Source organism: Physella acuta, unplaced genomic scaffold, assembly GCF_028476545.2.
Source record: "Physella acuta isolate Inbredline_101_S28 unplaced genomic scaffold, ASM2847654v3 ptg001785l, whole genome shotgun sequence".
NCBI classification, from domain to species: Eukaryota; Metazoa; Mollusca; class Gastropoda; family Physidae; genus Physella; species Physella acuta.
Window position 1 is genome coordinate 46,091 of NW_026733295.1, and position 14,372 is coordinate 60,462.

At 34.5% G+C, this 14,372-nt stretch overlaps 1 long non-coding RNA gene across 1 annotated transcript; it reads right to left on the reverse strand.

The window, feature by feature from the left end:
* Positions 1–12,298: 12,298 nt before the first annotated feature.
* LOC131930478 (uncharacterized) lies at positions 12,299–13,520 on the reverse strand. Its single transcript, XR_009384128.1, has 3 exons — positions 13,480–13,520; positions 13,002–13,148; positions 12,299–12,422 (listed from the first exon to the last, which is right to left on the reverse strand). It is a non-coding gene; the product is annotated as an uncharacterized LOC131930478 (long non-coding RNA).
* Between the last annotated feature and the right edge of the window lie 852 nt (positions 13,521–14,372).

Sequence of the window (14,372 nt, forward strand, 5' to 3'; positions counted from 1 at the left end):
AGAGAGACATGTGTAAGACAGGAGAAAAGAGGAGACATGTGTAAGACAGGATACAAGAGGACACATGTGTAAGACAGGGGACAAGAGAGAGGCATGTGTAAGACAGGGGGAAAAGAGAGACTTAGGGAAGACAGTGGGCAAATGGCAAGTTGACAGAGACAACGAACTAATTTGTTTTAAAAAATTTAGCTCGCTAAAAATATTTTAAAAAAAAGCAAATGGTGCATAGAAATTTTCAATGTTTAATGATCACGCTTAAACATTAATACCTAACGGTAATTTATCAGTAAAAAAAAGCACACTTCATACATTTATTCTATAATACCCACTTTGAAATTTTTCAAAAATCTTAATATATTTTTTAGCGAAATTTCCATACTGGCAAAAATTGCGTTTAATAACTCGTCATTTCTGAATGGATGGATGTAAGTCCGCAGTCTTTAAGTCGTATCCCCTCCTCAACGAAGCAATATCGAGGACTAGTTCCAAAGCAAATATGGTAAGCAAGTTCCGAGGATGATTGTGGGCCAAAAAAATTCCCGGAATTCCTTCCTGGATTTCCCGGAAAAGCCAAAAAACCTCGAACAAAAAAAAAATGCACTTTTTGCTCCATATCTCGGCAACCAGACTACTTAGTGACTTGAAACATTGACAAATCGATTCCTGCCATAATTTAGACGAATATTGCCGAAGAAAGTTTTCAAAAACGTCCTTTCGTTCGGTCACAAAAAATTAATTAAGAACATTTAAACTGAGCATCGTGTAGGCCTAGGATGATTTAAACTGAGCATCGTGTAGGAGTTTATATTTATAGGATGATATTTACAAAAAAATAAATAATTAAAAATTGTTATGGATAACATAAGGAAATTGCGCTTAAATTGTCACTAGACTTTTTATTAACTTGTTTATATATAATCAATATTTTCTGTATTAAATATTAATTTTTTGCGTAATTCTTTTTAAAGTATCAAAAGTATAATAAAGTGCAATCGAATTGACTGTTATATAAAAATACTAGCCTTTTCAGCCAGGCTATGCAGTGGCCTCAGTGAAAAACCTATGTGTAAAGGACCATGACTTGTGTGTTTAGTAAATAGAACATTCCCAGAGCTTAGGAAATATATTAATTTTAGAAATAACCCTAACCACAACCAAAACCAAAATACAAAAACAAACACAAACACTAACTAAATTAAAACTCAAACGCAAACACAAACATAAACACAAAACCAAACACAAACCCAATAAGAAAGAAAAACGCAAGCAAAAACACGAATTCAAAGCCAAACCCAAACAGAAAAACAAACACAAAACCAAACCAACCTAAACACAAAAGTAAACACAAACAAACAAACGCAAACACGAACGCTAAATCAAACGCAAGCACAAAGCCTTTTTTAAATAGTTTTAAAAACTACGATAGGCTGAGAATAGAAAGGGTTACAATAGTTGTATTTTAAATCAAAACCCCTATAGGATGCTATTAGGCGCCCCTGGCCTTCCCGTGAGTGCTTTGGTACAAACATTCGATTTAAACTCTTCAATAGACTATGGGTAAGATGAGGTATTTTAGAAGTTTACACAGTTTAATCAGTTGGTTCCGCCGGTGTCTCGACAGGGTGTGGTTTGGCGCTCCGTGCTATACTGTGAGCACTATGCTTTTATGTTTGCATTTGTGTTTATATTCTTCATTATTGTTTGCGTTTGTTTGGGTGCAATAGCCCAGGGTGCCAAATTGCACCCAGCTGGGGCGCCGGCGGACATCACTAATTCAGTTTAGTGAACTACTCTAATACCCTAAGCTTGTCCAAAAAACGAAAATATATATGTAAACATACATGACATTTAGGTACGTCTTATCAACTGTTATATAAATTTATTTTTTACCAAATCAAAAAAAAAAAAATAATAAAATTTAATTTTTCCCCCTCGATGTAATGTTTTTTTTTTAATTAAAGAGAAGTAATGTTTTCGATCAAATCAAGGGAAACAATTGACAATATCAATGAACAAAGTGAAGTACCAGGTAAATGTATTTTAGTTATGTCTACTTCAGCTCTTGAGAATAATGTTTTAAATAACTAATTAAAGAAGACCCATGGTTTCATTTGCTAAAAGAATATCTTCAAACTGGTTGTTATAGAATAATGCTGTGAAACAAAGTACTCTTTTGATCGGCAATAAGTATGGAAGGAATAACAAAAGCTTTTAAAAATAATACGGAGCTGATAGAATATATTTTAAAAAAAACAAATGTTAGTTGTATTTAAGACGTTGTAAGATTTATAAAATACTTAGTTCTTGTAATGAAATGGGTCTTTGTATCAAAGTAATCAACCTATTGTATTACCTTGTACCGCGTAACCCGCTGTTTCATTTTATAAAAATATAAAATAACATCGTATTACTTGTCAACAAGCTACTTAATTGATTTGCTCGCAGTTAGACTGGTGAAATATTATCGATCAATTACTGCTGTTAACCAGCATCAGTGTTACGGTAAAACGGTTATACCGCCATTTTGCTTAGCCTACGACCTCGCCAGTTATACACATACTTATTGCCCCCTCCCCCTCTCTGTAAGTTATTTTAGCTCACATATCTTTGTTCATCTGTCGTAGCTTGACCAACACGTGTACACCTGACGCATTGTCCAGTCTGGCTAGAGGAACTATTCACGTAATACGAAAAGAACAGGTGTGTTTAAGGGGGGACGAGGAACCTGAATAGTCTTACCCTTAATCACATGTGACATGATTTCGCACACGGAGTTTAGGACCGTCGACCCCAATCCCACCTGCTTGGTTTTGTATCATTTACTTACTATACCTTTTTGTAACTCAATTTGTGTATTAATGCTCCCAAGTATTTCTAAAGTCTAATGCATTTTCATGTAGCATACTCTTGTAGTTAACTTTGTGTTTAAGTATCTTATAATTTTACACAGGCAACAAACTACGGGCATTTCGTTGACCCGTGTTTGTTGGACTTGGTAATAAATTTTACAGGCTCTAAACCCTTGCAAAGACAAGTGTTCATCAAACCTGACTTTTAAGATTGTTACGGCTTGCTGTTACTAAGTAATGAAGTTTACTGTCCCTTAAAGATCGTATCCTTCCTGTGACTTAGTTCACGTGGCAGTAGATTACTAAATATTTTACTATACACTTACTTTATTCCAGGTAAAGAAGTTGCTCAGACCATTTTACCAGTTGAATCATATTATTTTCAGTATTACGGTACAATTATTCTTTTTTTATGAGGTCTTAAGGTATTCATCATATACAAAACACAAACTAATAATCATCACAATGCAGTGTGTTGCAATGTTATGAATACACGCAGTGATCTGTAATTATACACTTCAGTAAGAGCGGAATTTCTTCCTAATCCGGGATTTTAGTCTTAAGGCTCAAATTGAAACAGGTAGCGTTAGAGTGTGTAATGGGATTTCTTTAGAACAAATTGTTTTACATGTTATATGAAAGTAAATCTTTGTAATAGAGTATACATTTAACAGCAGGTCTGCTAAAGATGGTATTACGGCAAGGGAGCTATCCATTGTGAGTGTAATCTACATACAACCATGTGTTTCCCACTTAATAAATTTTCGAACAATGATCAGTTTCTTCCAGGCATCTCTTCTGTGGGGGGGGGGGGAGAAAAACGTATACAGCCCGCCCCGCCCCGCCCCCCCCCCCCCCCAAAGATCAAAACGGAATTTGTTTTTACCAGTGTTCTCCCCCTAGGAAATTTTAGTCCGTCACCACCCTCCCTAACGAAAAATATAAAGTCCCCCCCCCCGGAAAAAATGATTTAAAGAAGCACAAATATTGCTCACCTAAAAAAATCTTTCCTCAATAACTAATTGCTGTTCTCCTGTTCCCAATTAAGCTACTAGACACTATAATCTGCTCCAGCTGATATCGATCACGTTATCAAACTGTATAAATTCCGGCTACATAGCTAAATCCGTTTTAAAGTCTACAGGCATACACAGGTGCAAGTAGTCGCTTCTTTGTTGCAAGAAAACGAGTTCAGCTTTACAGAGGTAAGGAATATAAAAATATATGCAAACACGTTTTTAATGCATTTTAGAAAATTAATTCAGTAAAACGTTCTTTTCCAAGTACTTATTATATTAAATATATCATCATCATCATCATAACTCCTTTATGGCCCATGAGGAGCAAAGGGCTGCAACCACACATCTCCAGCGGACTCGGTTTTGGGCTGCTCCTCTGATCTGTGCCCATGAGAGCCCAGCTGTTTTTGCCTCTTCCTCAACCGTTCTCTTCCATGTTTTCTTTGGCCGGCCCACCCTCCTTTTCCCCTGGGGATTCCAGTCCAGGCATGTTTTGCGATGTTTTCTTTTTCTTTTCTTAACGTGTGTCCGATCCATCCCCATTTTCAGGCCTTAATATCTTTCTCTATTGGCCGTTGCTTTAAAATTTGCCACATGTCTTTGTTTGATATTTTGTCTGGCCATCTTATTTTGAGTATATGCCGTAGGCATTTGTTTAAGAACGCCTGTAGCCTATCAGTATTTGTCTTCTTAACCCTCCAGGTCTCCGAGCCGTAGAGTAGCACTGCCTTAACATTTGTGTTGAAAATCCCAATTTTGCTCCGGAGTGACAGGGCCGTGGACCTGCACATCGGGCGCAGTGAGTTGAAGGCGCATCTAGCCTTGTTGATACGGCATTTTATGTCCTCGTCTGCTCCACCGTCCTTATTGATCACGCTTCCAAGATATGTGAATGTGTTTGTTTCTCGTAAATCTTCTCCGTTTAGCTGTATCGGCAGGTCCTGGCTGTTATTGATTCTGATGACCTCTGTTTTGTTTTTATTGATTTTTGATCCAATTTTCTTCAGACAGCCGATTTAGTTTGACTTGCGTATGTTGATGCTTATGAGATAGTAGGCAGATGTCATCGGCAAAATCAAGATCCTCCAGCCTTTTGGTGAAACTCCACTGGATTCCTGTGTCGTTTTTTGTGGCCCTCAGCATGATCCAGTCGATCACCATCAAGAATATCATAGGCGATAACATACATTCCTGTCTTACTCCCGTCGTCACCGTGAATGGTTTTGTTAACTTTCCCTTGTGTATTACCTGACTGGTGGAGTCTTCATATAGTTTCTGTGTGATAGATATAATTTTTTTGGGTATTCCATAGTGGCTCATTAACTTCCAGATAGCATCTCTATTCACACTGTCAAACGCCTTTTCGAAGTCGACAAAAGTCATGTATAAGGGGGATTGCCACTCAAGGGACTGTTCGATAATGATGCGCAGCGTGGCAATGTGGTCAGTACATGACCTGTCTTGACGAAAACCAGCCTGTTCTTGTCTCAGCTTTTTGTCCAAGGCATCTCTAAGTCTCTCTATGATGATTCTTGTCAGCACCTTACTTGGAACTGAAAGAAGCATTATCCCTCTCCAGTTGTTGCATTGTGTCAGGACTACCTTCTTTGGCAGTTTTATCAGGTATCCCAGTTTCCAGTCAGATGGGATTATCTCTTCTTCCCAAATCTGCTTAAGTAGAGGATGTAATATGTCTGCTGATATGGCTGGGTCTGCTTTGAGTGCCTCTGGTGGGATGCCGTCCGGGCCAGCTGCTTTGCCATTTTTCATGTTTTTTATTGCTCTTATTGTTTCTAACTTTGTGGGTGGATCTGTACACACATCTAGTAGGTGATTTGCAGGTGGTATATCCGAGATGTTTGATGAGAGAGGATGGTTTAAAATATCATCAAAATGCTGTACCTATCTGTCTTTCTGTTCTGTGTCACTTGTTAAGATATTTCCTGTTTTATCCTTTACTGGTTTGTTGGGATTAATGTTCTTACCTGATAGTGTCCTGGTTACTTCATAGAGCCTCTTCATTTTTCCTTGTCGTGCCGCAGTTTCTGCTTCCTCTATCATCTCCTGTATGAACTGTCTTTTGTCTTCTTTTGCACATTTCCTGACCATGCGATTTACTTCACAATAATGTGTTCTGAGGTTTATTTTCTCTTTTTCATCCTTACATTTGTTAATCTTCTGCTTTATCTCTTTTCTAACTTCAATTTTGGCCCATGTCTCTGTTGTGATCCATTCTTTTTGTTCATTTTTTCTTCTCCCCAATATGTCAGTGCATGTTGACTTCCATAGTTCCTGTATTCCTTGCCATTTTTGCTCTACTGTTTCCTCTACTGTATCCTCTGCCAGGCTGGAGAGTGCTTCATACCTATTTTTTACTGCGCAGTTAAAGACTTCCTTTATTTTTGGACACCTAAGAAATGTTGTATTGAATTTAAAGTGCGGTTTATCTGCTCGATCCCTGTTGGATTTTAGTTTTAATTTTAGTATTGCAACCACGAGTTGGTGGACTGAGGCTGCATCTGCACCTCGTTTCGCCCTAACATCCATTAAACTTCTTCTCCACTTTCTGGAAACTGAGATGTGATCAATTTGTTTTTTTGTTTTGCCATCGGGTGACGTCCAGGTGGTCTTATGTATATCTTTATGGGAGAAAATTGTCCCCTCTATAATTAGATCATTAAATGCGCAGAAATCAACAAAGAGTTCCCCGTTTTCATTTATTATGCCTATTCCATTTTTCCCCATTGTGAGCTCCCGTTCTTTATTTTCTGTTCCAACTTTGGAATTCATGTCCCCATTACTATCTTTATATCTCTTTTGGTGATTTTTCGATTTGAGCCTGCAGGGCGCTGTAGAAGTCCTCTTTCTCTTCATCTGTTGCAGCATTTGTGGGTGCATAGCACTGGATTAAAGTTGTTTTCCTTCCCTTGGCATTGAAACAAGCTGCTATGAGTCGTGGTGAGACTGGCTCCCATGCAATTAAAGCATACAATATATATATATATATATATATATATATATATATATATATATATATATATATATATATATATATATATATATATATATATATATATATATATATATATATATATATATATATATATATAGCTTGCATATATACATATAAACATATATATATATATATAAATATATATATATATATATATATATATATATATATATATATACATATATATATAATGTATTTTTACATATTTATAAGATACGTACATGCATAGATACATTTTAAAAATAGATATTTCCTAATGTATTGCTTATTACAGGATCAACATGAAGTCAATGATCGTAGTTCTCTGCTTTACTTTTATAGCAGGTACCTTATGTTCTCCTTACAGTTTATTTTACACGTGTGTGTCCTGTTATATATATAAACTGTGTTCACTAGAATACTAGATGAGTTTTAAGCTGCCAATCTCCGTTTTAATCAAGCAGATACAATGGCAATTGTTTTTAAAGAATTTTTTTTTATCATAAACAATTACCATACTCTTAAGGTAAAAAAAAATTTAAATGTTCTATTTAGCCTATATAGAGTAAAATTAATTACACTTTTATCAACACAGTAAATACATTTATTTATTTATGACTAATAAACCCGCATTCTGTCATCTTGTTTTCAGCAATGGCATCAAACAATGACGGCGATGGAGGAGAGCTATTTAAACGCGTTTTTCTGAAAAGGTTTTTGTCTGTAATTATAGTCTCGTCATAAATATAAATATGTATTAGTTAACTCATTTATTGGTATTTAACAAGGCGAAAAACGCAAGAATTTATTTCTAGTTTCCATAACGCGTTACAAGACTGCTATTGAACTTGACAGTCGACGTGGTGAAAAATGAAAAAAAAAAGATCACAAAATTTTACAATGTTTTTAAACTGTTACCCGAATCCGACAGGTCGCGATTAGACATCTGCCAACATGCGACAATAGACTGAAACTATTGTGTTTGTATTTTGTAGCCAACATGCGACAATATACTGAAACTATTGTGTTTGTATTTTGTAGCCAACATGCGACAATAGACTGAAACTATTGTGTTTGTATTTTGTAGCCAACATGCGACAATAGACTGAAACTATTGTGTTTGTATTTTGTAGCCAACATGCGACAATAGACTGAAACAATTGTGTTTGTATTTTGTAGCCAACATGCGACAATAGACTGAAACTATTGTGTTTGTATTTTGTAGCCAACATGCGACAATAGACTGAAACTATTGTGTTTGTATTTTGTAGCCAACATGCGACACGAGACTGAAACTATTGTGTTTGTATTTTGTAGCCAACATGCGACAATAGACTGAAACTATTGTGTTTGTATTTTGTAGCCAACATGCGACAATAGACTGAAACAATTGTGTTTGTATTTTGTAGCCAACATGCGACAATAGACTGAAACTATTGTGTTTGTATTTTGTAGCCAACATGCGACAATAGACTGAAACTATTGTGTTTGTATTTTGTAGCCAACATGCGACACGAGACTGAAACTATTGTGTTTGTATTTTGTAGCCAACATGCGACAATAGACTGAAACTATTGTGTTTGTATTTTGTAGCCAACATGCGACAATAGACTGAAACTATTGTGTTTGTATTTTGTAGCCAACATGCGACAATAGACTGAAACAATTGTGTTTGTATTTTGTAGCCAACATGCGACAATAGACTGAAACTATTGTGTTTGTATTTTGTAGCCAACATGCGACACGAGACTGAAACTATTGTGTTTGTATTTTGTAGCCAACATGCGACAATAGACTGAAACTATTGTGTTTGTATTTTGTAGCCAACATGCGACAATAGACTGAAACTATTGTGTTTGTATTTTGTAGCCAACATGCGACAATAGACTGAAACAATTGTGTTTGTATTTTGTAGCCAACATGCGACAATAGACTGAAACTATTGTGTTTGTATTTTGTAGCCAACATGCGACAATAGACTGAAACTATTGTGTTTGTATTTTGTAGCCAACATGCAACAATAGACTGAAACTATTGTGTTTGTATTTTGTAGCCAACATGCGACAATAGACTGAAACTATTGTGTTTGTATTTTGTAGCCAACATGCGACAATAGACTGAAACTATTGTGTTTGTATTTTGTAGCCAACATGCGACAATAGACTGAAACTATTGTGTTTGTATTTTGTAGCCAACATGCGACAATAGACTGAAACTATTGTGTTTGTATTTTGTAGCAAACATGCGACAATAGACTGAAACTATTGTGTTTGTATTTTGTAGCCAACATGCGACAATAGACTGAAACTATTGTCTTTGTATTTTGTAGCCAACATGCGACAATAGACTGAAACTATTGTGTTTGTATTTTGTAGCAAACATTAGAGAACATATCCCTGTAGATAAAAGAAAATCCGAAATAGTTTCTGATATATGTTTATGTTGCTTGTTGCTTTATTACAGTATACATCTCAAACCGCTCGATAAAAATTGTTATACCTGGAGTTTAATCTACTTTTTGAATGTATATATCAGATACACGCCCCCGTGCGTTGATAAACGAGAACCCTGCAACTTAAATGATGAATTATACACATGCTGCAAAGGTTTGGTATGCGGGTAAGTTTTAGGCCTACGCTAATGACACCTTGTTAATGAAATGTATTGAAATTAGTCACAACATGTTTCATCTCGTATATTAATGACGTTTAATGCGACATGCCGTTTAATTCTTCTAGCTACTGACATGTTGTGAGTGATTTCATGTTGTAGATACGCAGCTAGTGTTATTTTATTACTCCTAAAGTATTGATTCATTGAGCGATACTAAAATCATTTATTTGAATCATCAAAAATTAGAAATATTAATGAACAGTCATATTGGTATGGAACATGCCGTCAACCAGCTTAGTTCAAAAGATGAGCGGCTCTCTGTAGAAGAACCAAAGAAACCTTACTGCACAACAACATAGCAGCGTCAATAAAATAAAATACAAATGAATTCCTTGTTCGTTTTATTTATGAACTTGTAACCGTTGATAAATATTACTTAATGTGTTTTGTACAAACTCTGATAATACAGTTGGTTTAATGTAACAAACTTTATTCAATGAACTGCAAATCTATTTTAGTGAATATAATTATAGAATTGGAAAAAAAATCGAAATCAATGTCAATATAGAAAAAAATAGTGGCAAGCATACGTGGTTAGATTTGTAAACTGCTATACAACGAAGCTTAATGTACATTAATAATTACAAAATAATATGAGCTGTGTAAGTATAATGTTATGAGGATTAAAAGCAAACATAATATAAAAAATAAACAAAAAGAAAATAATATTAGCCTGCAAAAGCTACTTAACTAAAAAATACATTTAGGATTGAAGGGAGATAATACAAATAATTATGATTATAACCAGTTGTATTTCTTTTCAGCTTTGGCACTCTTATAAACCATACTTTAAGATTTGATATTGTAGCTAGCCAAGTTTTAATTTAAAAAATATGATGTAGAAGTTGAAAATATAAATTTATTCTTGACTATAGCTAGTTGATTTGAATTACATTTTGATTGTTTACGTGATGCAACCATTTTGTGGGCTATTACCAACATCTGCTTGATCAGTAGGCGTGGTGAGAAGTTGTTGTAAGCATCTGATATAAGCTATGTGGCAAAAACTAAATGTTGGTATAAAAATCAAATATATGTGGTAATGGCTAGATGTTGGTGTGATTATCAGATATATGTTGCAATGACTAGATGTTATTGTAAGCATCGGATATAGATGTGTTAGTATAAGTACCATCTAAAAGCAGCAATGGCAAGAATTTGGTGTAAGTACTAGATATATGTAACAATGGCTGGAATTTGGTGTAAGTACTAGATATATGTAACAATGGCTAGAATTTGGTGATACGTGTTGAAAATATCAAACAAAAATGTTTTGACTTTCAGAGTTTGTAGAACTTTTGCTACGAAACGTCAAACACTCGAAGTCTAGTGTGTAAGTTATACAAGCGTTTCATTAAAATCTGTAGAGTTGATTGTTATTAATGATTGAAACCAAATATGGACACGTAAGCTATACAAGCGTTTCATTACAATCTATAGAGTTGGTTGCTATTAATGAATGAAAATCGGCATGGCTCGCTGGGTCAGGGTTATAGAGGCAAGAACATTAATAACGACTCACGCCCAATTTTTTTATTTTTTAAATGAAGCTTATTGGGTTTATTGAACCGTGGCCGTGTAACCGGGTACATTAAATCCTTTAATCTATATATATAACGAGCCGACCCGCGGCGTATCATACACCGCTATTTAGTTGTTTTATTTTCTACTTTTCAGTAATTCATAATTTGTGAATTCGACAGTACCAATTCTGCCCCTGAAAATATTTGCTTTAAAACTTTACCACCCCCCCCCCCTTTCCCCCAACCCCTACCCTAGCCCCCCCCCCCCCCTTCCCCCGTGAAAGCAGCCTCCTCTTAGTTACCTCCTCTAAGTTTAAAATCGTTCCAAACTAAATTATCTGCCCCTAAGAGCCGTCACTAAACGCGGCTCTATGATTATAAACATTTAGCGTGACCACAGCTCACCAGACCATGTGGTGGGTGGGGGCGGCTGGTATAAGATATTTCATTTGCGTTACATTGTTAGCGACGGGCTCCGAAGAATATACGTGTGCATACAAGCAGTTATAAAAATCATATAAACCTGCATTGTAATAAAAACAATATACATTGCCTAAAACAACAAAACATATGTTACATGTTCATTTGATCTCGTTTGCTTAGCGCTTAATTCGTTTGGCTTAATCCAAATCCTGGATTAAATCAGCATCTGCACGCACCCTACACGATATGCGAAGTACAATAGGACATTTTATATTCATAAAAATAAAGAAAAGTAATTGTTTTTATACCCAAAGCAATAAAACCATTTTAAAATACGTGGCTGATGTAATCAAAATAATATATAGAATTTCAACTCGACAGTAGTTTTAATAGCGATGGATATAGATTTTAAGTATGTTACGTTGTGTGCTAAATGCTTGCGTTTATTCATTATCTTTACCCGTACCTAATGTGACGAAAGGGGAAGATCAATTTGAGTTAACTTGTTCTAAAAAGACGTCGGCATACAAGAGGATAGTGATGTCAGTAATATGCCTAACCGTAAGTCAGGTAACCAAAAGAGCTGAGTGGACTCAGGGGCGTGGCTTAGGCTTTTAACCCGAATATTTAAAATCGGGATCCAAGTCAGTAGGACGTTTGCTACCCCAGTCTTGTAATTATCTGACACCAATACGAATGGAGTGCTTAATGTTTTGATGTAGCTTTCTATATTTTTTTAAACATGGCATCTACAATGTTTATTACTTTAAACGCACACAATCAAGTCAAACTTTTAATTTTTTTTATTTTACTGAAGATTGTTGTGTATATTTCACCCAAAGCGCATAAAATACAATTGGAATAAGCTTGTCACCACATTGCTGCTATCTGCAGATTCATCATTCACATCTTCTACGCTCGTGTCTTCTACTGCCTCTGTTTTCTGCAACAATAGATTTCTAAGTTTTTATAATATTCTTATAAATCAATTTTATTTTAAATGTGTTGATATCAAGCTATGGTACAAAGCAATCGAATATTGTATTTTATACTTTAAATACCAGTTGTTGCATGTTTTTTAACGGAAAAACAACAAAAGTTCTTTTTCTTTGCTTTTTATTTGTTTTGTAAAGTCGTATAGAATTTGTACATGGTTTACTGTTGAATAAAAATCGTATTGCGTAATTTTTCAACCGTTATAATAACAATACGAAACTAAATATTCTAACTATTTATCTCTGAACGTGGTAAATTTTAAAGAAATCCTAGAATAGCCTAGAATTTAGCAGCTATGTGTTCTTGCATTTATAGTCATATATAGTCATATATTCAATATTCTCAGTTACATAATTTTAAAAAAATGTCACTTGTAAAGTTTTGAATATGAATGTATGAAATTTTAAAACTAAACGAAAGCTAACTATACATTATAATATTAAGAATTTTTTTCTTTAATCGGAAAGGGAAGTATAACGCTTTTTTAACACATCAAAGTTTAATGAAAATTAACTATACTACTGACCTCTAAAGCAGTGGCATCTTTCTTTAAGGAAACAGTTATAGAATTTCGCTCATTCCTCTGTTGAACCGCGGGTGTCGATTGTATTTCGGGTAGGCAAACGACAAGAACGGCAACACAGAGGATTGACATGGTGATCTGATGCATCTTCTGTAAAACGAAACAGAGCAGTAAAGTGTCAATTGTGACACATAAACATAAAAAATCTCTGAAAATAAAATACTTAAAAAAAACTTTTTAAAAAACCACGTTTTTCTTGTGGACTAAAAAGTAGAAAATAAATTTTTCTTTTGTGCTTCCTCGAGCTGTGCAGATTCTTGTGATGACTGACAAAAAACGTGGGTACGTTCACCATCAAATTTCCCGACCCATCTGCCCGACCCACGTTTTTTGTATATATATATATATATATATATATATATATATATATATATATATATATATATATATATATATATATATATATATATATTACAATTACATTAAGTTGGTTATCGTATGTTACATATTTCTTGTTGAGCTTGAAATAAAGTAGTCCTATCTCCCCAGGAACATGACAATTGACTTTATATAGGGACGGACTATTTTTATTTACCGGAAAATATTAGGATTGATCCAAAGTACGCAAATACAAAATCAATATTCATATTTTACAATAAAATAGCGAATCATGACTTAGGAGATTATGAAAAATCCATTACTTTATGAAAAATCCATTACTTGACACACATTGTTGTTTATAGTTTAATTAATCCGGCGGTTATTCATCACTAGAGGTTCTCAAACTTCAATACCCCAAAACACACGCTATTAGTGTTTATTGAAATGTTTTCTTTTAGTGTTTACCCATATTTTAAATACGCTAATTCAAAATAATAGTTTATATATAAATAATTGCTGATTAGTTACTTTAATTGCTGGAAAATAAAATATGTATTTGGCCTTATTAATAGCTTCAAGTTGAACCCCTTAGTTTTAGTTAAACTATATTATTTACCAGTCTCAGTTATTGCACAATACACAATGCACGGTAAACCTTTGCCAGATAGTGTCATTTTAACTTTCAGCAGACTTAGTTAGAAGCTTAATACAATATGTTGGTTAAGCTAGAGTTAGCGTGGAGTTAAGTTAGTGAGTTCGCGTATTGAGTAAGGGGAGAGGGAGTTCATTATATTAAAATCGTTGAATGCAGAGGCGAAACTCATTTAATTTTAATGCATTACAATAGTTACAATGAGATTGTAACGATACATTGGATTCTTCACAGGGAAGCTATGTTACAATGCATTGCACTAGTTACATTAAGACTATATTTACATTGCATAAAAGTAAATCTATATAGATAATTTTAGATAAAGTACGTACAAAAAATGG